This window comes from Podarcis erhardii, assembly GCF_964252035.2.
Source record: "Podarcis erhardii genome assembly, chromosome: 17".
In the NCBI taxonomy this organism is placed as follows: Eukaryota; Metazoa; Chordata; class Lepidosauria; order Squamata; family Lacertidae; genus Podarcis; species Podarcis erhardii.
This window is the reverse complement of record NC_138515.1, coordinates 17652304-17677498: the sequence shown is the minus strand read 5'-3', so window position 1 is coordinate 17677498 and position 25195 is coordinate 17652304. Positions and strand designations below refer to the sequence as shown.

At 40.1% G+C, this 25195-nt stretch overlaps 1 protein-coding gene across 26 annotated transcripts in view; it reads left to right on the top strand.

The window, feature by feature from the left end:
- Positions 1–25195, top strand: part of PTPRD (protein tyrosine phosphatase receptor type D) — a 1160352-nt gene that overhangs the window by 914628 nt on the left and 220529 nt on the right. The window lies entirely within an intron of this gene.

The following is a 25195-nucleotide window of genomic DNA, read 5'->3' as shown; positions in this document are numbered from 1 at the left end:
GGTAACCTAAGCAAGTTGACACTGACCTTGGCAAAACTATAGAAACAGAATTTATTTACATAATGATGAGCTAGCTGTAGGTAGTTAAGCACTTTGGTGAACACAAACAATCTTTCTTTCAGCAATAGGAATGCTTGTCATCTTGTTCTGACTCTTTGTATTTCTTGGTCAATCAGAGCTATCAAGGATGACTTTGAAATAGCACTTTGTGCTCCGACCATATATTGTATGTGTTTTGCTTCATGATTCACAGGTGTCACTTACCACAAGACAGCTTTCTTGTGGTAAATGCCAGAAATCAGATGGCCTTTTATATCTGATTTCCAGCCTTTAAAAATAAGGATATATATGTTGTTACCTGTGTGTCCATCTGACATAGTAGATACTCAGTGATAACCTAGGAAGAATACATGTGTGTGGGGGGGGGGGTTGGTTCCCTCCTCCTTTCAATTTAGAAACAGATTTGGTTATATAGGTATTTATATTTCCTTTCCCTTGAAGTATGAATGGCTAATTTGCTCTTCATCACTATGAGACATTGTCCAAGCTGTGTATGAACACATAGTTCCCTACTTCTGCCTTTTTGCCATGGTTCATACTTGTGATGGAAATAAACTCTGACATCATCCACGTGCTCTGTGTAGGTTGGACAATGAGGATTGAAAGTGAAAATCAACGGAACACAAGTAACAATAGGGAGAGCACTTTAAGGTTCCTGGTTTTTCCTATATAGCCATATGGTGACTCATATGACCCATATGGTGTCAGGTGTGGATCAGGTGACTGTGCTTTGGGAGAAATAGCATTGGACGACAAACTGTACGATCTTTGCTGGGCTGATTTGGTTCACAGACTGGGGTGTTCCCCACTGCTGTTTTAGATCCCTGGAAACTTTGAAAATCATATTGTTCATTTGTTTGTTTTTGCTGTTTTCAGATTAATAGATTTGATTAGGTGTTGTTGCTGACTTGTTTATGCTTTCACCCTGTGAGATCAAATATGAATATAGTGTGAATATAGTGAGATAATTTTAACAGTCCATGCAACCACTCTGTATTGTCATTTGCTTTGCACAAGTAGTGAACATTTATACTAGACAGCTCTCAAAAGTGTCTCCATAGGTGAAGTAAGAATATAGGGTACTCTCTGCCCCACTTCTAACTAATCATGATAAGCAACAATATATTTGTTGTGTTAGCCACTGGCCCTGACAACTGTAAAATAAAGTTCCAATATAGAGTTTCTAATACATAAACAAGTAAATAAAGATAAATAATAAGATAAAATACAGTACAACTAATCTATGTCTTCATGATGTATTCTCAGTTGCCGTCTTCCGACTTGGATGTGTATTTCTAATTACGTATGAAATAACTGATACGGTAGCCTGCCTAAACAGAGAGTAGGGGGAGCTGGACTGTTGTTGCACTTGAGTGGGACGGAGTGCATTTGCCAAATTTCCAGAGGATAACCAAGAATACCATCTAAACACATGATTTGGGTGCCTGTAACCATCTGAATAGGGGTGTGGGTGGCACTGTGGGTTAAACCATAGAGCCTAGGACTTGCCGATCAGAAGGTCAGCGGTTCGAATCCCCATGACGGGGTGAGCTCCCATTGCTCAGTCCCTGCTCCTGCCAACCTAGCAGTTCAAAAGCATGTCAAAGTGCAAGTAGATAAATAGGTACTGCTCCAGCGGGAAGGTAAATGGCGTTTCCATGTGCTGCTTTGGTTTGCCAGAAGCGGTTTAGTCATGCTGGCCACATGACCCAGAAGCTGTACGCCGGCTCCCTCGGCCAATAAAGCGAGATGAGCGCCGCAACCCCAGAGTCGGACATGACTGGACCTAATAGTCAGGGGTCCCTTTACCCTTTACCTTTAACCATCTGAATAACAGAAGAGTTTCATTACTCTCCTGCAATGCATCATTTGTCAGTTGCTGATCTGATGAGCCAGATGCATGAAAATAACTTGGACAGAAAGTGGGAACACAACAAAAAGGGTGTTTTCATTTTTGTAAAAGCAGATGTCTATCTCAAAAGCAGAACACACATTGGCTGTGTTTACATATCACAGTAAACCATAGTTAATAGTTCATTGTGAATTTGCAGTTGGCTCCCATTATGCACCTAACCTAGTGTGAGTGGAAGCAACAAACCATGGTACCTGCCTTGTCATTATGTCTGTACCGGGGATTTTGCTTTGTTTCACTCCAAGGAAAACATGGTGTGAAACCAAGGTTTGTATTTGATTTCCTGGCTGTGGCTGAGTAAAGCAAACCACTATCCTGAATTGAGATCTATGGCTAATTAAGCATCATGTTTTGGTGCTCCCATTTGTGCTAGAGGAGGTGGGAAGCCAGAGCTAATTCTGTATTCCCATTACAGCATTACATATGGTTTATTATGACTTGCAAACGCAGACACACCCAAAACAAAAAGCATGTGAAGAGGGACTGGGTGGGGGATGGGAAAAGGCTTTAACACCCCCCAAGTGACAAATAATTATACCAGCAACTGTGTAGTACTTTGTGACCATAATTAGATTGTTCATTATGATAACATTTTATTAATACCCCATTTTTGAAGATGAACATTCTTTTCCCTGCTGTGAAAATGGTACTTATTACTGCTTTTATTATAAAGTGTTTCTGCTGGAGAGCTCTGCAAGGAACATTAAAGAACAAAGCATAACTTCTTGACAGTGAGTCAAACAGTAGTCTTCCCCCCTCTTAAAAATGAATGATTGAAATAAAAACAACTGGTCAATCATAACAATTATGATAAAGTGTGGATTACTTGATTTTTTTATTTTAAAAAAGTAATTGTAATAAGGGACTAGAAATAAATGCATCATTATGAACTAGTTCTGTGGGCATAAAGATTTGTACAGAGAAATGTCTCTCCCAAACAGCATATAATTAGAAATGATTAATGAGTTGTCAGTTTTGTTAGGCTTGAGAGAAAATATGGAACTTTCTAGGGAATGAGATAAAGGAAGCTCATAAATGTAGGCATGGAAATTCCCAAATCTGCAAAACACACTTTGCTCACTGTTGCTCAGTTTTTGAATCACTGTGGATCAAATATGTATTCTAAATTCAGTAGTAGGATACTCACTGGAGTAGTATCTACCATGGGATGCCAAATGGGATGTGATTCAGAAGAACATTCCAGGCTGTGTTGTGGAGGGAATAGGAGAAAGTGTAATGGAACTAATAATTCTCACAAATGTGCCATTACCCAGAAAATATTATTATCCTTGCAATATTAATTCTACAACAAAGCAGAACAGAGTCAAATGCACCTTCCTGTGTGAGGACTCCTCACATCTCTTATTGCTGCTAATTGTGCCTCTGCAATACATATAAAAAGGTAAAAGTAAAGGTCCCCTGACAGTTAAGTCCAGTTACAAACAACTGCGGGATTGGGGCACTCATCTCGCTTTCCTGGCCGAGGGAGCTGATGTTTGTCCGCAGACAGTTTCTCCAGCCAGCTATCTAAATAAATGTTGGTACAGGCATCCCCCCAACTCATGTGAGGTTTACATTCTGGGCCTCCGCACACATATTTGAAATCATGTAAAGTGAGGAGGACCCTTTAAATGCCCTCTCCGTCATTCTCTCTTCAAACCAAAAATACTGTATCCAAAAATATCCACAGCCAGAATTCAAGCTCTGGGGCCGGCAGAAAGACACATGGGAAGGTGGCTGCTGCTGCTGCTGTGCTACCCCACACATCAGCTGTTAGGCGGGGAGGCTGAGCAGCCTAAACAAAGCCCTGCTGTTCCTCAGGTCTCTCTGAGGCTTCCTTCACCCTCACTGACATCCTCTTTGGGCTCTGGGGAGGTTCTCCTCATGAACCACAAGGACTCTCCAGTTCTCTCTCACAATTTCTGGGTTTGGATTGAATTATTTAATTATTTCCTGGCACCGCACATGTACTCAGCTGCGGGCGAGTAGAAGATGCCTAAGTGGGGAGAAAATTAAGGGACAAAGTCAATGGAAATACGTGGCCGATGGATTCTTGATGATCCCTTTGAAGACCAAGCAGTTTCTTTTTGTTGCACAATATGACATACCATTTTAGTGTACATCCTGTACAGATTTGCTGTGCAATTATGTCATTATCGTCATATACAAAGTAGTCTTCATGTGAAAATTAGGAGTGCGATCTCTATATAGATTTAAAAAAGAAAAGAAAAGAAAAGAAAAAACGCTGGTCTTGTTTGCTGGTCTCTAGAAGAAGAGTTAGTAGTTTTTGAACACGTGTATGAGTGTGTTTTGCAATGTCTGTTGTTTCCTCGCTTTTCTCCGATTTTATTTAGCTTGCACTAGAATGCGGTCCCAAATGACTCCATGCCTCATCAGAGTTATTACTATGCAAACAGAATAAATAACACAGAGCAGGAAAACAGCTGAACAGCAAGTCATTTGGAGAGCACCCAAGTTGCAAGCAGAAGAACTGGAGCCTTTTGGTGTCAGTGAGCTTATATGTGGGGATGAATTTGTGTGACCCACTGGCAATTTGTGCATAGGGTGAATAACGTGAAAAAGCATTAAGAAGGCTCGTCTCTATTATTGATGCCTAACTCCTTGAAAAGACTAGGAAGAAGAGAGCAAGAGCATAACACTAGCTTCAAAACTGCAACAACTCTTGGCTTGGCAAGAAGCAGGATGCAAGTGGAAACTGTCCTTTCAATGCAAGCTTTATTCCGATATGGAATGGATAGTGTAGCTGAGTTAAAGCGAGATCATTCTATGTTATGGTCCTATGGTGTAATAAGTCTTCTCTGTTTCAGTCTGCATACAATAAATTGGATCTCTCTCGCTCTCATACACATGCACACTCACGCGGTCACTCCTGTAATGTCTATTTTGTGTATGTTTGCATGTCTGCTTTTGCGTGGCATTGGGGATGGGCCTGCAGGGTCAGTGAATCTGAAGAGCTAAATTGTGCAACACAGCAACATAGTATGGTAACGGAGACTCCTTGCAACATCCAGCAGCGCTGCTCTTTCCTTTGTTTGAATCATGGGGACATTTTAGCAGCAACAAGAGTACAGCCAGAGGCAGGACTGTGTGGAGGTAGCATGGCTGCATCCCATGGCATGAAAAGTGTGTTGCAGTTCTGACCAAGGGCTTGTTCCTCTTCTGCTGCAATAGATGTGAAACCGGTGTGCCACTGCACAACTACATTTCTGGGCCTGTAAAACAGAAAAGCTACCCTGAGCTCCCTTTAGGAGGAAGGGCATATTATAAATAACAACAACAACAACAACTGGGTTGTTTCAATGCACTTTACACTAAGCACTTTTATTCACTGCATAGGAGTTTGATAATGGATAAAAAGTGAACTGTAGAAATACTGTACCTTGATAAAGTGACTGCAGAATTCAGTTCCTAAATATTCAATTTCTAAAGTTCTAAAAGGCATTCATATGCTAGATCAGCCTGCTGGTTTATCAAGTACACCATTATGATGACAGAAAGTTTGTTGAAATGAAAAGTGTGTTTGCTTTAGAGTACTGAAGTGTTCGCAAAATTAAATGCGTATGAATGTCAGAAAAACTCATCATGAGAGCAATAACATTTTCCAAACACATCCAATAAAGTTAGGAAAATACTTCCCCAACAAAGTATACATTTGATTTTTATATATATATCCCCTCTTACTTTCCCCCTTCCTCTTTGTGATTCCACAAATGAGGGTATCTGCCCAAGGCCAAAAATAATGGGTGGAATTCAAAACAGCACTAAGAACACTCTGTAAGTGCAAGCTTATCTGTTTGCCTGATTGAGTAATCTAAACTTTCTTCCCCTGTGCACTGTACTGGAGGTTCTCCACCTGAGAGGAAGGTGAAATCCCACTGTGTGACTGGACATTCACTCATGCAACATTTGATTCTGCAAGGAATTCCTCTAAAGAAAGGAATCACTGTAGCACTTGTATGTAAAGGTAAAGGGACCCCTGACCATTAGGTCCAGTCGTGGCCGACTCTGGGGTTGTGGCGCTCATCTCACTTTATTGGCCGAGGGAGCTGGTGTACAGCTTCCGGGTCATGTGGCCAGCATGACTAAGCCGCTTCTGGCGAACCACAGCAGCGCACGGAAACGTGTTTACCTTCCTGCCGGAGCGGTACCTATTTATCTACTTGCACTTTGACATGCTTTCGAACTGCTAGGGTGGCAGAAGCAGGGACCGAGCAAAGGGAGCCCACCTCATCGCAGGAATTCGAACCGCCGACCTTCTGATCGGCAAGTCCTAGGCTCTGTGGTTTAACCCACAGCACCACCCGCATCCTCTGCACTTGTATGTAGCAAACTCCAATTAGCCAGTGGTCCATTATCACTTGGTTGGTAATATTTTAAAACAGGGTACTGTGGACAACACTCTCCCATCCTAACACTTTTTGAAAACCATGGTTTTCATAGCTACAGAGAGGAAGGAATGCACCAAACAAAAAATCTCCTGTCCCTGGAATCTTTTCTTATACATGCAGTGTTCTGCATGTTGTGTTGGTGCTCATTTTCAGAATGTGAACAACATGCACTTTCAGTGATAACCAGTTGACGGAATTAAATAGTTTTCCACAGGCATTACAATAAGTGCATTTCTTAGCACATCACAGTTTGCACATGTGGACTGAGGTCCAAATGTGGCCAATTATTTTTAGAAATATGACTTTCAGACTCAAAGGATGTGCATTAATGTATACACCAAGGCGAAAGATTTATTTGCCATGCCATGGTATGAGAATCAAACAGCTAAGATTAAAGCAGCCTATCAAGAACTCCTTTTTAATGGATAGTGTGGGATTTTATGCATGACATTAGATCTTATTAAGATAGATTTTATTTTAGGTAATGCAATGTCTGTTCTAAACTGACATCGAATGGTGAAGCTGACTTACCATTCTTCCATTAATCTTTGTTGCAAAAAAATACATTAATAAAGCCACTATTCACCAGCTCAATCATAAATGGAATTTCTTCACCTTCCCTTACAAACAGATAAATCATCTTGTGCATAGGTTTCACTGTGACTTAAAATATTCCATTAAAATGATTTACTATCAAACTACTATAGCGGGCCTGCAAGGATATATAGTGTTGCCAGGTAATGGTAGCATGCCATCACATTTTTATTTCCTGAGCTACTTGTGAAATGTAGCAGTGGTGAAAGCATGAAGTCAACATGGATAGAATAATGAAGACTCATGTCAAGTCAATGTGCTTCATTTTTCATACTTAAACATAAATAAAGGGCAACTGTTATTAGATGCACCAAGCTCTGCATTGGGACAGCCGTTTCACATCCTTTCAAAATTTCATGCCCCCCCCCTTCTCTAACCCAACTTAAACTTGTCAGGAATAGGTGTTTCTAATTTTGTTGAATGGAATTTGATTATAAGCAGTTGTAACAGTGGACTGGTTTGCACATGACAGCAAGTCTAACTATGGCTTGCTAGGACCATGTGAACAGGACATTGCAGGTGTTTTGTTCCTCTGTGGTCTTTTTTGCTGCTGTGATGGGCTAAATCAATGTTTGGCTTAGCAAAATATCAAAAACTGGTCTTGTGAGTAAGTTCTCTCCTCACTAACAGCGAGCCATGGCCAGGAACAAACCCTTGCTATACTTTGTCCTGTCTGAGGACATAGGACAATTTACGGTAGTTACAAACAAAAAAAGCTATTCTGTGACCTTTTTCAATTCTAAGTTCCAGTACTTTGTTCTGTTTGGCCCAGGTAAAGCCCACACCTTTTGAAGAAGCTTGACTTCTCTTAAAAAAGAAATCACCAAAGGCCAAATAAATCCTAGCAATTCTTCCACCAACAACTTAGTCACATATTGAGATCCTACTGTCTGATCTGTTTAGGTGTCGCTGAATAGAACAGGTGTTATTTCTGAAAATTCTTACTTCAATTTGGCTTCCATGAATTTCTGAATATATCTTCCAATACAGTGGAACCTCGGTTTTTGAATGTAATCAATTCCGGAAGACTGTTCAACTTCCGAAATGTTCGAAAACCGAGGATCAGTGGGCAGTCGGCAAAATCCATTGAAAAAATGGAAAAACATGCAGCAGAAGCCATTCGACTTCCTAGGTGCATTAAAAAATGGAAGCAATTACTTCTGGGTTTTCGGCGTTTGGCTTCCGAGACGCTTGAAAATCGAGGTTCCACTGTATTTGGTGACAGTAGCATGTATCATGACTTCTGACTCCTCTCATGTACTATTTATATGTGCACATAAAGTAAAAGTCTATTCTGGCATTAATTGGCATATTAATTAAACATGTGTAATAATAGCCATGTGATGTCTGCAATTTTCTCATTAGGCAGGTGTCAACATGCAGACCACTAATAAGCCCTTGAGGTTTGTTTTACAATCAAGAGGAATATAAATTATATTAAATAAACATTTTATTTATTAGAAACCTGTTTCTCGATGGCACTTTTCATAGGCTACATTCAGGCATCTGTATGCTAATTTATTGCTACATGCAGATATATATATATGTCTGTAAGATCCCTGCATGTTCAGCTCTTCATGTATATTTGAGAAACTTGGAAATAGATTCACCATGATGCCATTTTCTCTATGTACATTTATTTCTGTGCACATTTAATGTGTGGAGATGTTGTGCAATCCTCAACCAAGCTGCTACAGATTTATTTTTAGTTTCACTAGAACTAAATAGATATTTGATTAGGTACGCTCATTCATTCCCCCCCCCCCGAGTGTTTTGTTATGTATGCTGCTGCTGAACTATCAACCATTCCTGTATTAGGTGAATTGCTGTTTAATAGCCCAGAATGGTCTGCTGACTGAGGCTAATGCTTAGGAGCTTTCTGCTTTATAGAATATCTAATGAAAATTAGGTACGCTTGAGGAATTTGGTCTTTGCGAATTCCAATACGCATTGACATGATCCACATCTCCCAGACTAATGTGCTGATCGCAACTTAGTTATCTACTCTCAAATGTTCTAACACACTTCTTGGCTCAAAGGACATCAAAATGATCTAGAAATTCTGATAAGAAGTGCAGGCAATCCACCATAGTGGTGAGCCACTCCATTGATCCACACGATGGAACGTAGGAGGGGAGGACAAACAGATGAATCGATATTAATTTTCATATATTAGTAACTTTGCATTAATGTAACATTTTTACATGTCACTGTGTATTTTTGTAATATTTTTGTTTAAGCTGTATGTTGTTGCTTCAGTTTTCTGTACTCTGCTTAAAGATATTTAAAATATATTAAGCGATATAGAAATTAAATAACCATAATTGTCACTCTCTTGACTTAGCTTATTAACATGCACTGCTGGTATGCTGTCATTCTCCATTGTGGAGCTTCTTGTTCAAACATGGGTTTCTCATGGATAATCGTATCTATATCTATATTTATTCTGTGTTCACCTGTAGCCAACATGTAATGAAATCTAAATCAAGCGTAGCGTATTTAGGAAGGAAGGCAAAAATATAAGTAAGGTAAAGGTAAAGGGACCCCTGACCATTAGGTCCAGTCGTGACCGACTCTGGGGTTGCGGCACTCATCTCGCTTTATTGGCCGAGGGAGTCGGCATACAGCTTCCGGGTCATGTGGCCAGCATGACTAAGCCGCTTCTGGCGAACCAGAGCAGTGCACGTAAATGCCGTTTACCTTCCCGCCGGAGTGGTACCTATTTATCTACTTGCACTTTGACGTGCTTTCGAACTGCTAGGTGGGCAGGAGATGGGACCAAGCAACGGGAGCTCACCCTGTCGCGGGGATTCGAACCACTGACCTTCTGATCGGCAAGTCCTAGGCTCTGTGGTTTAACCCACAGCGCCACCCATGTCCCAAAATGTAAGTAGCAAAATTTAAAAACTGAAGGTAAATGGTCTATTATGAATTGAGTCTACCATGGTTGGATTTCTTCTTTCAAAACCATGTATTAATATTAATATAAATATATAAAATAAGAGTTGTAGTCAACAAAGTTCTACTCAGAGTTGAAATTTATGGACCTAAACTGGCAGTGTCCATTGATTTCCATGGGTCTAGAGTTAAAAAAGGTTGATGGGCTGGAGATTTAGAATAGCTGAATTTTAAGAGATACCATAGACTTAATTTCATCTACACTTTAAAATTAGAAGTTAACCTAAGAAAGAAGTAGGTCTAGATGTCGCAGGTGAATCATCTGTTTTGACTGAATAGCCTCAGGAATGCAAACTCACATATGCTTTTTAGAATCAAAATTCAATTCATTACATGTACATGGATAAAAGATTCTCATGGTGGTTCTCCTCTAGTCCTGCTGCTACTGTGGATGAAACAAACCAGAGTTCTGCTTGTATTGTCTGGCTCATGGTTTGCTTTTCCAAATTAAACATGAGTGGTAAACTCAAAACAAACCTTGGTATCTGATTGCGGCTGGTCAGCAACAGAAGTGGGGAAGGAACATCATGGGAGCTCTTTTGCATTAAACCACAGTTTGTTTTAAGCTATGGTTTAACGTGACGTGTGAACCAGGCCAATGCATTGTGCCAAACTCTGTTCCTTCTGTTCGTGAGAGACATTTGTTCGCGTACTTCCTCTTTTCTCTGCATGTTCCCCTCACCTTCCTCAGAAGAAGATTGGGGAACCCTTTGGAGCAGTGTGGTAGGTAGCACAAGGACTGCTGGATATCAGATCTTTCCATCGGTAGACAGACATAATAAAAACAGTTCAAATTACAATTTCATATGTTGAAGAGCACAATAAAGCAATTCAGGGTTAAAATATGGAGACAGAATTTTAATTCACAATAACCACTCTGTAAAAGTAATTTAAGTGAACCAACTGACTCCTAGTCACTGTTAACAATGCAAGTTACCAGCTTCACATAGCCTCACATTAGCTTCAAAGAAGAAGTAAATTCATCTCCCCATTTAAGCATTTTACTGAGCCTTCTATCTGTTGTGCTAATGTTTCTCATCGAACAAATCATAATTTGAAGCTTCTGCCCAGGATTGATTCTTATTTTGTATAAAAGTGATATGAATAAATAATAAGAAGCAAGGTTAAAAGTATTCCTTTTTTGGCACCTTTGAATTGGCACTAGTCCCATTCCCTTCTATTTTGCATTAGGAGGAAAAACCCTTATTTGGCGCTTTTCAATTTTTAGTAACTGCATGAATAACTTTGACAAAAGTCTTCTAAGTGCCTTATCGATTTTCTTTACATCAGTCCCTTCCATCCTGCCAAAACCAAACAGGGGAGTGATTATAATTCATTAAAGATCTTGGCTTAACTGAATCTGTGTGTACAGCCTTTGTACAAAGCATTCACTAGAAATGTAGACAGTTGTATGTCAGTTCGTAGATTCTGAGCATCAAGAAGGATGGCTGATGAAATCTTCGTAACTGATGGAAAAAAGCCCTTAGCATCTCCATTTGCCATAAATGTACAATTACATAAATGCATACATCAAGTGACATTTTACCATATTTATCTTACCAATGATTGCTGAAGATGGAAAACTTCTTTATCTCTTAGTATGGCCTGAGACAGCTATCTGTGTCAATTGCCTTCAAGAGTAGCTGGGGGAAGGTTTGGGAGATATTACTGGTTCTTGCTTACATCCTGTTGTAACTGTGCTAGTAACGGATAGTGTGACTCCCAGTGATTCCAATCACTTTTCATATGCAAGACTAGTTTCCTCTGGATCGGCACCATTTTACTGAGTAAAAATTGAGCAAAAAATATAAAAGAGAAATCAAGAATAGCAAACACAACAGAACATACCTGTCCACGACCCCTACTGGTCCTGTTCCATGTTCTCCTTAAGCACTTTTGCTTGGAGTGGATCCTTTGACCATGATTTTGCTCAAAGGAGTCTTGGTGTTCAAACCTCTGTTTTTCATGTGGCTGGAATGTAGGCTACTGGAGAAAGATACAGTCCATCTCCATTCCTCCACCAATTTTTGCTTCTGTTCTGTTTTCTAACAGCTTTTACCTCTGGCCATGTCTGCCCCTGGAACACAGTCCTTGGAAGGTTCTTCTTACAAGAATACAACTCTTGGGCTGAAAAAGTTTCCCAACCCCTGAAATTATGTTTTTAAAATTAGTATTTTCCCCCTCCCCCAGTGTCTGTGGGGGAAGCCCTTGTCTGAATTCTTACCATTGTATTCTTGACATTGAAAAGAGGTCTTCCAGTGCAATAGGGTTTGCATACTTACTAGGGCTGGGTGATACCTGGTTTTCAACATTGTGATATATCACCACCTAAACATTGTGCTATACCATTATCTCACCCTGAAATGGTGATCAAGAGGTGTTAGCTGGCTTCACAGTTTTCCCCACATCATGATTTTTGCTTAGCACACATATCATTATTTGTGATATATTGCCAGGGCAAAAATTATGAAACCAATACCAAGGTACCAGATTTGGACGATATATTTATATATTGCTCAGCCCTAATACTTGACAAGTTTTAGTTCTCTTAACGATTAATGGCTCAGTTGCAGTTGGAAATGCATTTTAGATTTAAAACAGATTTTATATGCCCCTCATGTGGTCTGGCTAGTAAACTTTGTATTTGCCAAATGTTTAATTGGGTCCTCTTAATTGAGGAGTCAGATATAGTTACTGCCAATGCCTAAGCCAACACCACTCTCATTGCTTTAATCAGTAAAGTTGTGGCCTAAATTTTGCCCATTAACCTTTAAACTAAAATTCTGTCTCAATGTGTTTTTATTATTCTTGGGGGTGCGCCGAGGCCTTGATGTGCAAACCAGATGGTTGGTGCTATCAGTCCTCTGCCTTTCTTTCATGCATCAAAGCATGGCCTGTTAAACTGGCCACTGAATTTACAAGGTTTAAGAAGGGCTAAGAGGTAGCTGCCTTTTCCAGTTGTGCAGAATGATCATATAGGCATGTTTGTTGATGGCAGAATCATTTCACCTTTGGAATATGGCCAGACTCATACTTCTAATGTGTAGTATAGTATGAGTTGTGGCATGTTGAGGTGGATGGCTCCCAGTTGCTTCATTTTGCTTAAAAGTCATTTGGGCAAAATACTGGGTTTCCTCCTTTCCCCCTTCTCTCTTTCCTTCCATCTGTGAGCATCTGAAAGCTAACACATTTGTCTTTCCATTACACAAAGCCTTACGGTAATAGCTCTTAAAACAGAATTCTAAATACTCTTGTTCATGTTAACCTCTGATGCTGAAAATTACTATAGGAAGCACCCCAATTAGCAATTCAAACATCAAAGGGTACAAAATACTACTTTCTACTCCCTGTACCCACATCTAACTCCCACTCATTTTAAGAGGAGCAAAGAACATTCCTTTGAGTCTTTTAGCTGATAAATGAGCCGTTAAATATGATCAGCCACATTTTCAGAGTGTGCCCACCAGGACCTTCTTTAGCATGGGAATCTGGCAACTTGAGTTCCCGGCTTTGTTGGATACATTGGCAGCTATAAAACACAGCTGATATTAATTGATGTGGAATACAGAGTTTTTGTAGACTTGCAAATGCATTTTGCATTCAGCTGCTAAGATAGTTGCTGTTGTCTCCATCCTAGCAAGGGATATGCTTGAATCTTTGCTGCACATGGTTGAAGAAGCTGTGTTTTGAGGGCATGCATTGAATATTATCGAGCAGCAGATGTCGAGATGGCAGATGTAGCAGATGGCAGATGCAGAGGCACAATTCACAAGCATTAGTCGAACAGAACCTGTGACCAGGTTTTGTGCAAAAGGAGTAACAACAGTTCACTGTCTTCCTTAACATTTTCCCATTTCCATAAGACAAAAAGTAAGAATAGAACTTTCGTTGTTACCATACATCTTTGCACACCTCTGTTACAGAGTCTTGAAAACAATAGTAGTAACAGTGACAGTAATAGTAATAAAAATGACAGTAATTGCAACTTACTTAACATTTTAAAAGTAGAGAACACTTTTATACTGTTCATTGGGCTAATTCCGACAATTTCATCTCTGTTGAATAAGCAGAGGTATGAATGAACCTTGTAGAGATATTCAGTAAGCAGAGATAGGAATTAATCATCCGTTTGCACCTCCTTTCATGGGAGCCAACGGACAAGCATGGCAGTCTTTGGTTAACTATAATTTCCTGTTTCCTCTGAACCAGGAAGCTATGTTTAATGACTTCAATATATTAAGTAACTTCACACTACGGCTTTGTATCTTTGTTCCAAAGCTGTTAACTGCATTTTCTTGGTTTGGATAAAACTGAGACTATAGTTTACAGAATATTTCCTGGACAGCAGGGTCAGAGGTTACATTCCTCCAGTTGCCTTGGTCCTGCAAAGTTCTGATGCTACTTCTGCCTACCCCAAGAACAAAATATTTTCTAAAGAAGGAAACAATTTGTCAGAGTAGTAGCAGTGTTCCTTGCATCAGCCGTTATGTCTTGTTTCCTCCTGGGGGTGGAAATTTGAATAATTTCTGCCAGGGAGAAGGCCCTCTGAGGTTCATTGTTGTGATTTGCCAAGGGCTGATCAGTGAGTTTGTGACTGTTGTAGGATCTGAGCTTTATTATTATTCTCTTTCTTTATATCCCACCTTTCCTCCCAGCCCTGGGACTCAAAGCAGCTTACAGATAAAGTAGGAAAAGCTAAAAAGATATTCATTAGAAAGCATTTAAATACAGATGAAAACGACATTAAAAACATCACAACACTAGCCCTTTCCATTCAGTTTTTAAAGGCCTGTTGGGATGAAAAGGTCTTTAACTCCTAGCAGTAGTGTACAACAACAAGGGGGGAGCCAGTCTGGCTTCTCTAGGATGGGAATTCCAAAGTCTGTGAGCAGCCATGGGTGTAGCCAGGATTTTTGTTGGGAGGAGGGGCAGAACCTCATATTTGAATTAATTTGTATTGATTTAGGGGGACAGCTGCCCCCACCCCCCTTGGCTACACCCATGAGAGCTGCCACTGAGAGAGCCCAATTCCACACCCCCACCAAACATGCTTCAGAGATGGTCAGAGCTCAGGCAGGTTCATATGAAAGCATTTGGTCTTTCAGATAGTTTTGAATCAGCCCCCCATTCCCCCACCTTGTAGCAAAATTTATAAGCTGCTTTTTAACTAATGTCTATTACAGTGGAACCTTGGTTCTCAAGCTTAATCCATTCCAGGAGTCCATTCGATTCCCGAAACAGTCCAAAAACCAAGGCATGGCTTCCGATTGGCTGCAGGAGCTTCCTGTACTCAAGCAGAAGCCGCTTCGGACGTTTTACTTCCGAAAAAGTTCAAAAATTGGAACAGTTACTTCGGGTTTTTTGGCGTTTGGGAGCCAAAACGTACAAATACCAAGGTGTTTGAGAACCAAGCTATGGCTGTATTTTCTGAGTTTAAAAAGCAGCTGTGAAATTTGGTACGAAAGCTTCTCCAAGAAAAATAGGGACAAAAAAAACCTAGCGACTGTGTACCAACAGTTACTTGACTCACAGTCAGCTGTGGTGGGGGGAGTTTGGGAGAGTATAAGAGGAATTTTATGAAATAATGAAGTGAAAGAAGGAATTGCTGCAAGACCGTTTCACCCAAAGGTCTAATTGGGATGTGGATGGCATACATCTCTGAATGTATCTGGTAATAAGTATCTGCTGTTATCCAATTCCCTCTTTTGTCCATGCTGATTGCAAGATCATAGATAAGTCACTAGTTATATCTATTTTAGACATTAACGTTATAAACTTTAGAACTCATGGTATCTACATCCCAAACAGACATGAATGTCAACACAGAACATCATTTTGTTGTTGCTTCTTTCCTCCCCTAAGCGATCTTGTCTCTGTAGTGGACATAAAATAGTGCGACTGCCACTTGGCATAGGATCAATGAACATAATGAAACTGTCACTTAATGTAAGTTTTACTCCCTTGCTGCTCAACAGACACTCTTCCCCCTTCACCCCCTGTCCTTCATGTACTGAGCAGAGGCTAGCTATATTGAAGAACTCTTCACAATGTTGTTGCTCTAATGGGCAATGTTAAGGGTAATCGGCCTGGTCAATAATTTCATATTTTCACGCAGTGTGTAATAAGAGGGCTAGAATGTATTGTAGTATCTCACATTTAATGGTCAGTATGCCCAAATGTGTGAAGGGACGCGGGTGGCGATGTGGTCTAAACCACTGAGCCTAGAGCTTGCCGATTGGAAGGTCGGTGGTTTGAATCCCCACGACGGGGTGAGCTCCCATGGTTTGGACCCAGCTCCTGCCCACCTAGCAGTTCGAAAGCACGTCAAAGTGCAAGCAGATAAATAGGTACCACTCCAACGGGAACGTAAACGGCATTTCTGTGTGCTGCTCTGGTTCACTAGAAGTGGCTTAGTCATGCTGGCCACATGACCCGGAAGCTATCTGCGGACAAATGCCAGTTCCCTCGGCCTATAGAGTGAGATGAGCGCGCAACCCCAGAGTCGTCTATGACTGGACTTAACTGTCAGGGGTCCTTTGCCCTAACCCTAACCTTTTATGCCCAAATGTAATAATGTGTATTTGAATTTTCATTCTGTGTGTTAGCATTGCTTGGTGAGTAAGCCAGCAAAACTGCCCCTTAGCATGAAATCACTGAGCACAATATCGCTTAGTCTCCTGATGCTCTGGAGACACACTTTCACTCCCCACTGCCCAAATTTCAAGATGCTCTTGTTCCAGTACCTAATCCACAGTGGGGGGGGGGAATGCATTGTTGGATACTTTGAATTGAAATGACACCCACACTTTTATTCTTCCATCTGGAACCGTACTGTCCTGGGCTGGGATCTGTATTGGGAGCAGCCATAGAAAGCAAAAGGCAGCAAATCTTCAGGAAAGCAGTAGCCAAATTCCCATGCCATGCTGTACCATGAACTTTGTTTTATAAAGTCATACTGGGCCCTAACAAACCCTGATTGCTCAACCAACTAGATACATTGGTTTAAGGCTAGCTAGTGATCATGGTTTGCGAGAGAGAAATATATACCTGAAATTGAGATCGTGCCTCTGCAAGATGTCTAACCTTCTAAGGAGGATCTGGAAACTAAGGAACAGACCAGAACAACAGTCAATGAGGAACTGGTATCCTTGCAGGAGACAAGTAGGGATCCCTCGCTGTAGAAAGGGAGCTTGTTCTTGAAGTAGAACAACCTGTAAGCCCCCAGGAATACTTCCAGAGGCAGGGAAAGACCCTCAAGGTCAGGAGAAATGCTTGATTGCAGAATATGACTCCTTGTGAGTAAAGGGCTACTCAGGAGTAGGGCCCCACTCACCAGGAAGTTTGCATACACAGGCACTGTGATACTTGCCACCCAGTAAGGGGCTAACCATAGAAATAAGACATAGGGTGTTGGTATTGGGTTGAAATGTTGTTATACCCAAAGACAACCACTGTCTGCAGGAAGGACTATCTACAAAGAATGAGCATAGTTCCCACAAGGAACTCAGAGTGGTAGACATTAAATTTTGTTAGTGTTAACCGCAGGTTTTAATTTTTGATTGATTCTTAATCTATTTTCATTGATTCTTAATAGATGTTCACATTCACCTTTAGAACTTTTAAACTGATAATTGGACCTGACAGAAAAGAATAAAAACATATCTGAATTCTTCCCCTTTTTTTACATTTCCCTTAATGCAATTAATTAAATGCACATGTCTGAGAGACTCCAATGGGGCACTGCCTTTAATTATCCCCTCATTCATCAAACAGGCGACTAGACACTCTCTTCAGAGGTGGAGTTAAGCTCTGAATCTATTGCCAAATACCTTATGTGACTAGTAGGTTTCCCATCTTTAGTACAAGTGACCTGACTGTCAACATACCAGGCCACAAACTAATCATAGTATACTGTGTTTTACTTTTGTGCGAAGACAACAGAACCATATAATACACTTTAAATGAATCATCAGTATTAGCACTGTCTCCTGAATCCACCGTGATCTTGAATAATCAGCTCCAGTTCACATTGCCAAATAGTATTTTCAGTACAAAGGGAGGGTTTTAATTGTCATATTGGAGGTGGAAAGTAGATATCTTACTAATATTATGTGAGGAAATGTGATCCCGCAGCTTTATAACTCATTTAATCATATTGCAAATGTTCTGTATTTGTGCAGTAACACAAACTATGCATTTAGTAGGGAAATCTCATTTAAAAGATTTTAGTATAAGACAAGAAAATCCTCTTGCCTTGCAATTACAGACTCATAGCTGTCTGCAAAGAAACTTGAAAAGTAATTACCTGGAGTTGGAAGGAATGTAATGGAACTTTTCTGTTTCAGTAGAATGTTATCACAGAGATGTTTCTCATACTGCAGTGTAATCTCAATGAAGATAATAAAACAAGGACATAGGTTTACAGCCTCTCCCTGTCCACTCTGATAACCTTACTACAGTTATCCTAAAAGGCCTTCTCTTGTTTGCCAAGGGCGGGGGGTGAGGGATATCACACTCACCTCAATGATTATTTCTGGTTTGTTTTCAGTTTTGCAATTACAGTGGTACCTTGGTTGTTAAACGGCTTGGCTCCCAAACAAATCGGCTCCTGAACGCTGCAAACTCGGAAGAATTTGTGAACGTTTTTTGAAAGCTGAACATCCGACGTGGCTTGCGCAGCTTCCGAATGAGTGCAGGAAGCTCCTGCAGCCAATCGGAAGTCGCACCTTGGTATTCAAAGCATTCCGTGAGTTGAATGGACTCCTGGAACGGATTAACTTTGGCAACCAAGGTACCACTATACTTTGAACTTTATAGTGGTTAATCTGCTCCATCATGCTGAACTTCTGTTTCTTCCCTCATGCACTTTTGCTACATACCTCTCAGATGTACTGCAACCACCAAATATTTCTAGGCCTTTTCCCTGCCCTGTTCTGAATCCATATTTATGTATGGCCTTCCTTAAATTCATTTAGGTTGAACAACCTTGTGAATGTACCCACATGGCAAGATGGGCACAAAGCAGTTTGCCTTCTGAGTTGTGTTTCATGGTGATTAACTGCATCTACTACACCCGTAGTAGTGTACTTTACTAGTTTACTAGTGGGCACCCTGATAACCTTAAATTCATTCAAGCTCCTGTCCTAAATTCCTCCCACCACCAATGCAGTTGCTCTTATGCCAGAGAAATGCCAACAGGAAGTGGCATACCACTTCTTAACAGGATTGGCATGTCTCCTTTAAAGTAAGGCACACTGAATGAATGAATGAATTCAATGGGACTGATTCATATGTAAGTTTGTATAGGGTAATGGGACCCTCCTTCCCCCAAGTAGGTATATTCTGAATGGTTTAAAATTACAATGATTACATATCAATAATAACAGGCTAAGTAGACCTAAAATATTGTGGACATAGGTGAAAAATGACCAGGGAAGTGGAAAGCATTACATTGTTATAATCGGTATGGCTTGATACACATGGATTATACTCACAATAGATTTTGCAAGACAGAATGTATGCTTCAGACAGGTGAAAGACATCATAAAGAATATCCATGGTTGCTCTTTGTATTGGCCTTTGCACCTATAATCTTTTTCTAAGTGCTGCATAGGGTGACTGGATTATAATTTGAATTAACTGGCTTCTGACTCATAGAAGAGTCACACACAGAAAAATATCAGTTGCATCTCATAAAGTCAACCACATAATGAAAGCACACCCTAAGGTTATTGTTATTCCTGTTTTAAAATTGCAGGCCTTCGATTTACTTGTTAAGGTTTGATATTTGCATTTCCCTGTAATAAAATGAATGTTTATTTGATGTGTTTTAAATGACTGCGCTTCTCATTTCGATGAAATTTGGCAATCTAAGCATGTGTTTGTAAAGCAAACGGGGAACTGGATTTCCATCAATTGCAAATAGTTTTGAAAATGCACTGTTTTGCTCTCTCTTTTCTCCCATTTATATTATTTTTGCTTATTTTGACACTTTTTCAACAACCCAGCCCATATATATGTACTGGTTTGTCTGAAACCAAGTGTGCTTCTAGCGGAACAAGTCTTCAAATTATTCCCTTTAAAGAAATATTCTTGTTTTATATGAATTGGCAGGTCTGTAGTATTGCAGACAAGATAGGCAGATTTACATATTGTTTGAAGTGTGGACTGCATGCTCAAAAGTGTACCAGGTAGCTGGCTATGTAGCCTATCTCTACTAAAAAGAATTGCATTAAAAAAAAATTAGTCTTAGAGAATTTTAAACAAATATTCATTTTCCTACTAATTATCCCACAATTGCTCAAGACACTCATTGCATTTTTATTCTGAGTTGACGCATCACACATAATGCTGAAAAACCCTCGCAAAGGGTTCGAATTCCAAGGTACTGAGGCAAGGGAGAAGGGAATTCGAACCCTTTGCGAGTCAAACGTTTTGGCTTCCAAACGCCACAAACCTGGAAGTGAGTGTTCCAGTTTGCAAACATTCTTTGGAACCTGAACAGCTTCCAAAGGAAGCTGTTTGCCATTCGGAATCCGTGCCTTGGTTTCTGAACGTTTTGGAAGTCGAATGGACTTCCGGAACAGATTCCGTTTGACTTCCGAGGTATAATATGACTGCAATAATAATAGTGCTATTGCCATATAGTGCTCATACCACAGTATTTGGTTGCTTTCAGAGAATGAGTTTCCTTCTGAATTTGAAAACCAACCAATCAACATCTTGATATGTTTGTGTTTGGCCCAAACAGTGATGTAGTGCCTTGGAACTGAGAGAGTTAAAAATGTCGCTGTGTTGAGGTGGGGTGGGTAAAGTTAAGTTGATAATCCTATTAAAATCAAGACCAGTAGTTAAGTCCCAGAATTTATAGCACTTATAGCACCATAAATATTAAGCTGTCGGATAATGAAATATCATGAGCAGCTCTGCTCTGAAGTCTCACTCCCGTTGTTTTAGTGTCTGCTGCAGCACATCATTCCTAGTAAAGTGCTTTCTTGTAGAACAGGCTGGCCAAATGGTTTTCTGAAATAATAAATGGGTGGGAAGCACTTGATAAGTCACTAGTGTTATAGGTAATCTCACCAGTTCATTAATAGTATTTAAACTGCTATATGGCAACTGTGAGCAAAGTAAGACCAGCTACCCAAAGCAAATGTGTATTGTATCAAGTCCAGCAGTATTCCATCAAATAGGAATAATTTCAATGTCTAGTGAAGGTGATGTTCATATCCATATTTTCGAAAGTGTATAGAGGCAATACAGATCACAGAGAATGTAGGAACATTGAGGGCACAGGATATTTTAGAATTAAAGAACGCTAACACAATTCTTGATTTCCATTTGGTATCAGTTTTGAAAGTGGCCTGCAAAGGTGTACACTTAAGTCTTTGTCGGTGTGCAAATTGTTAGAATTCCTGCTCCGTGATTGCAGTCATGGGATTATTGTCTTTCACATGACGGTATATGTTTTGACTCCACAAAGTGGGAAGTGACAGAGACAGGATGTTTGTGTTACTGTGTTCCTTGAAGTGGGACTATTGTCCTTTGTTCTTTCTTTTTGCTGTCTGTTGCTAGAGAGAGAGGGAGCCATGTTGCAGTGCTCTGTGTGTGTTTATAGGTAAATAAAGTAGATTAGCCAAAATGCTGAGTTGCTGAGGTCTGTTACACAGCTGCGAAGACTCTGCAGAACCCTAAGTGTACCAATGTCTGTTGGCATCGGTCGCTGTGATGTTCAGGCTGAAGAAAGCTTTTGCAGCTCCTGAACGATTGACCAGGAGGGAGAGAAGATGCCTATTGGGCATGTGTCTCTGTTAGTCAATTAAGCAAGTGGGCAGCTATAGCATTGCAAAACTTTGTGGGGGGGGGGCATATAATGCTATGAAAGCACATTTGAACATATACAGAGAACAAGTGCCTTACAACTGAAGACCAGCTTCAAACGTTTAGGACTGGGAGAAACACTTTAGCCTAGATGGGCTCTGCCAGCTGAAAAAACACAAAAACTCAAACTCAACAAGTTGCTGTCATCTACTTAGTCCCAAAGAAGCAGAACAGAACAATAGAGGTCCCACTCCTTTCCTAAGCAGAATACCAGTGCTTAAAAGGTAAATTCAGGTGTTGTTGTTTTTTATCAAAGTGGTCAGAGTGTGTGGGCTTCTCTTTCTATTCATGATTATGGGCACCATGGGGTTTGAAACAGACATAACATAACTAGAGCATGGAAATAGAGAGTGGCAGTTAATTGAGGTTAGTACAGTGTATTCTCTCTCTCTCTCTCTCTCTCTCTCTCTCTCACACACACACACACACACACACACTTGATTTAAGAGTTCACACTAAAGATCCCTTAGCCTGGATCAGTTACCTCATAGTGCCCTTTATCCAGTCTATCTTCTGTAGACCAGGGCCAGGGCTTTTTCAGTGACGGCTCTGACCTGGTGCAATGCTCTATCCCATGAGACTAGGGCCCTGCAGGACTTGACCTCCTTCCGCAGGGCCTGTAACACAGAGCTATTCTGCCTGGCCTTCAATTTGAACTAGCCTGATCCTCTATTCCCTTTTCCCTTTCCTTTTTATGAAGAATCCCTTCTGGGACCCCACATTTAAATTCTTCCCTGGTCTCCTTGCTGGCCCTAGTAGGACCAACTTTGGCCAGTTAGCCCTGGTGATTATTTGATGTCTACTGACTGGGTGCCCCCCCCATGCCCCCTGAATTTTAGAATTTTATTGATATTGATGCTGCATTTTATGTTGTGTTTTATGCTGGTTTTAAGTTGGATTCTAATCAATGTTTTATATTTGCTGTTAGCCGCCCTGAGCCCGGTTTTTATAACTAGGAAGGGTGGGGTATAAATAAAAATTATTATTATTATTATTATTATTATTATTATTATTATTTACAATGAGGTCAATAAGAGAGTTTACATCTATTCAACACATTCTTATTTGTAAGGTGATGTTTTTAATCTATGTTAGTTACAGAGTCAGAAGATGTTCTGAGTCATTGTAGGTTCAAGGATTCAATCTTAGGACACCAGACATTTTAATTATTTGATTCCCCACCCTGAATCAGCCATACTCATGTGCTTTAAAATGATACATCCAACAGTTCTAACAGCTTCCTTAGATTACATATTGAAATCCTAGTTAAAATTGATTGTTAAATTTTTGATGCTGCCGGGCCCACGAGGGTGATAGATGTCTGGAAGTATCTGTCACTGTACTTTCCCCAAATATTACTTACTGCCTTGCCCATAGTAAGTTAACTTTGAAAAGAAATTGAAAATCAAAACAGCCTTTCCCAGGTTGTTTATTTCAATGGTTATACAGAACTGTGTGATGCATTCAAGTTGTGGAATGCACACTAGTTTATGAAAGAACCTGATGCTATTTTCTTTCCTTTTCAAAATGCAGGTTTACACAAAAGGGCTAGGAGAGATCTTGGTAGAGGTAAATCTCTGTTATTACAAAACCAAGACAGTGAGCGGAAGACCCAATATATCTTAGGTTATTGCTTCCTTTGGAAAAGTTAAAGCCATTCTGTGAAATATGCACCAATGCTCAGATACTAGACAATAAATGGAAGGTTTATGGGCTGTGTAGCTAACATATTTTTTAAAAAGGGGTATGTGAAAGGGAGGGTGGGAGAAGAGAAGCCATTTTTAAACTTGCTTGCAGAGTGAAACTTGCACTAAATTTGATAGAAATACCAGCTGGAATGATCAGCATCAGGTTTCAGTTTTGACTGGGCGATGAAGGAAGGAGGGAGATCACATTCCGAAGCCACTTAATTTAAGGTTGGGAAAGGGATCCTATAAACAGTATGACTTGTCCTTGATAGAGTTCATCTCTTACTAGAGAAAAAGAAGCCGCCAGTGGTCAAGAATAAAAGGAATACATGTTTTATGGGTGGAGCACAACTAAGTTTTACTCAGAATATACTTTTTTTTCCTGAGTATAAGATGAGGGGTTTTTTATTTTAAAAGTATGTTAACAAATTTTGGGGGTCTTATACACAGGTAGTGCAGAGGGTAGACTGGTGATTGGTTGTTGCTGCAAGCAGGAGGTAGTCAGCAGTTGCTAGGAAGTGGGGAATTGTGTACAGTTCCTTCTTTCATGTTACCCACAGGCATCTGATTGGTCAATGTGAGAACAAGATGCTGGACCAAATAGGTCATTGACTTGCTTGAACAGGCTTTCCTTATGTTCTTAATCATTGAAAAATGCATACAGGAATTTGTATTATGGGACTGCTGACAACTGTATGTATGCGCATGAACTTGAATTTGCTACCTAACTAAAAAAAAGAACTGGGAAATACTTGCTATATATTTTCCAGTCTTTCCCCCCACCCATGTAGCCCCTAATAATAATAATAATAATAATAATAATAATAATAATAATAATAATAATAATAATTAGGATTTCCCTGTTTTCATCAGGGAAATGTCATAACAATAATGCCAATTTTCTCAGTGCGAAATTCAACAATGGGGTCTGGATGACAATTTGTTCTCAAATGCAAAGTACCTTGGCACGGTTCTATATGTCTCTCTGATGGGGTGATCATTATCAGTGCCAGATTTACGTATAAGCTAAACAAGCTATAGCTTAGGGCCGCACTCTTTTAGGAAAGAAAACTGAATGTACGTTTCCAAAATGTAAGATAAAAACCAAATAAAATAAAACCTACATACAGCAACATTGTTTTGTGTTGTGTAGGCTCATATTTGATATGTACAAATGGTTTTAGATACCTATAAGCTCCACAAATTACCATATAGCATATATTCAACACAAAAAACAGCAACAATTTGTTGTTGACAAAGGATAGCTGAACATACAAAGGGCCCCATTACTTTCGGTATCTTAGGACCTCATCAAACCTAAATCTGGCCCTGATCATTATCCTACACTTATGATTCTGTCTGTGAAGAACAGCACCAGATTCCAGAAGATCCTTGGGCATGATTCTCTCATTGGGTCCCTCTCCCTGAGTGTTTCCAACTGCCCCATGACGTTATTTCCACCGCACATTGATTTGTCCCTGCTTTGTCGCCCAACACTACTTGCCAGAGGAAAGAGATATGGATGTTTCCCCATTTTTTGTTTCTCTCAAAGCTTACTAGGCATGGGCAAATCTGTCAATTTTGGTTTCCGTCAGTCCCAACCCACTTGCATTTTTTTAAAAAAACCATCATGAAAATCTGGCAGCATTATAGTGCAAATTTTGAGCTAATATACTTTTTTTTTTGGATGCAGT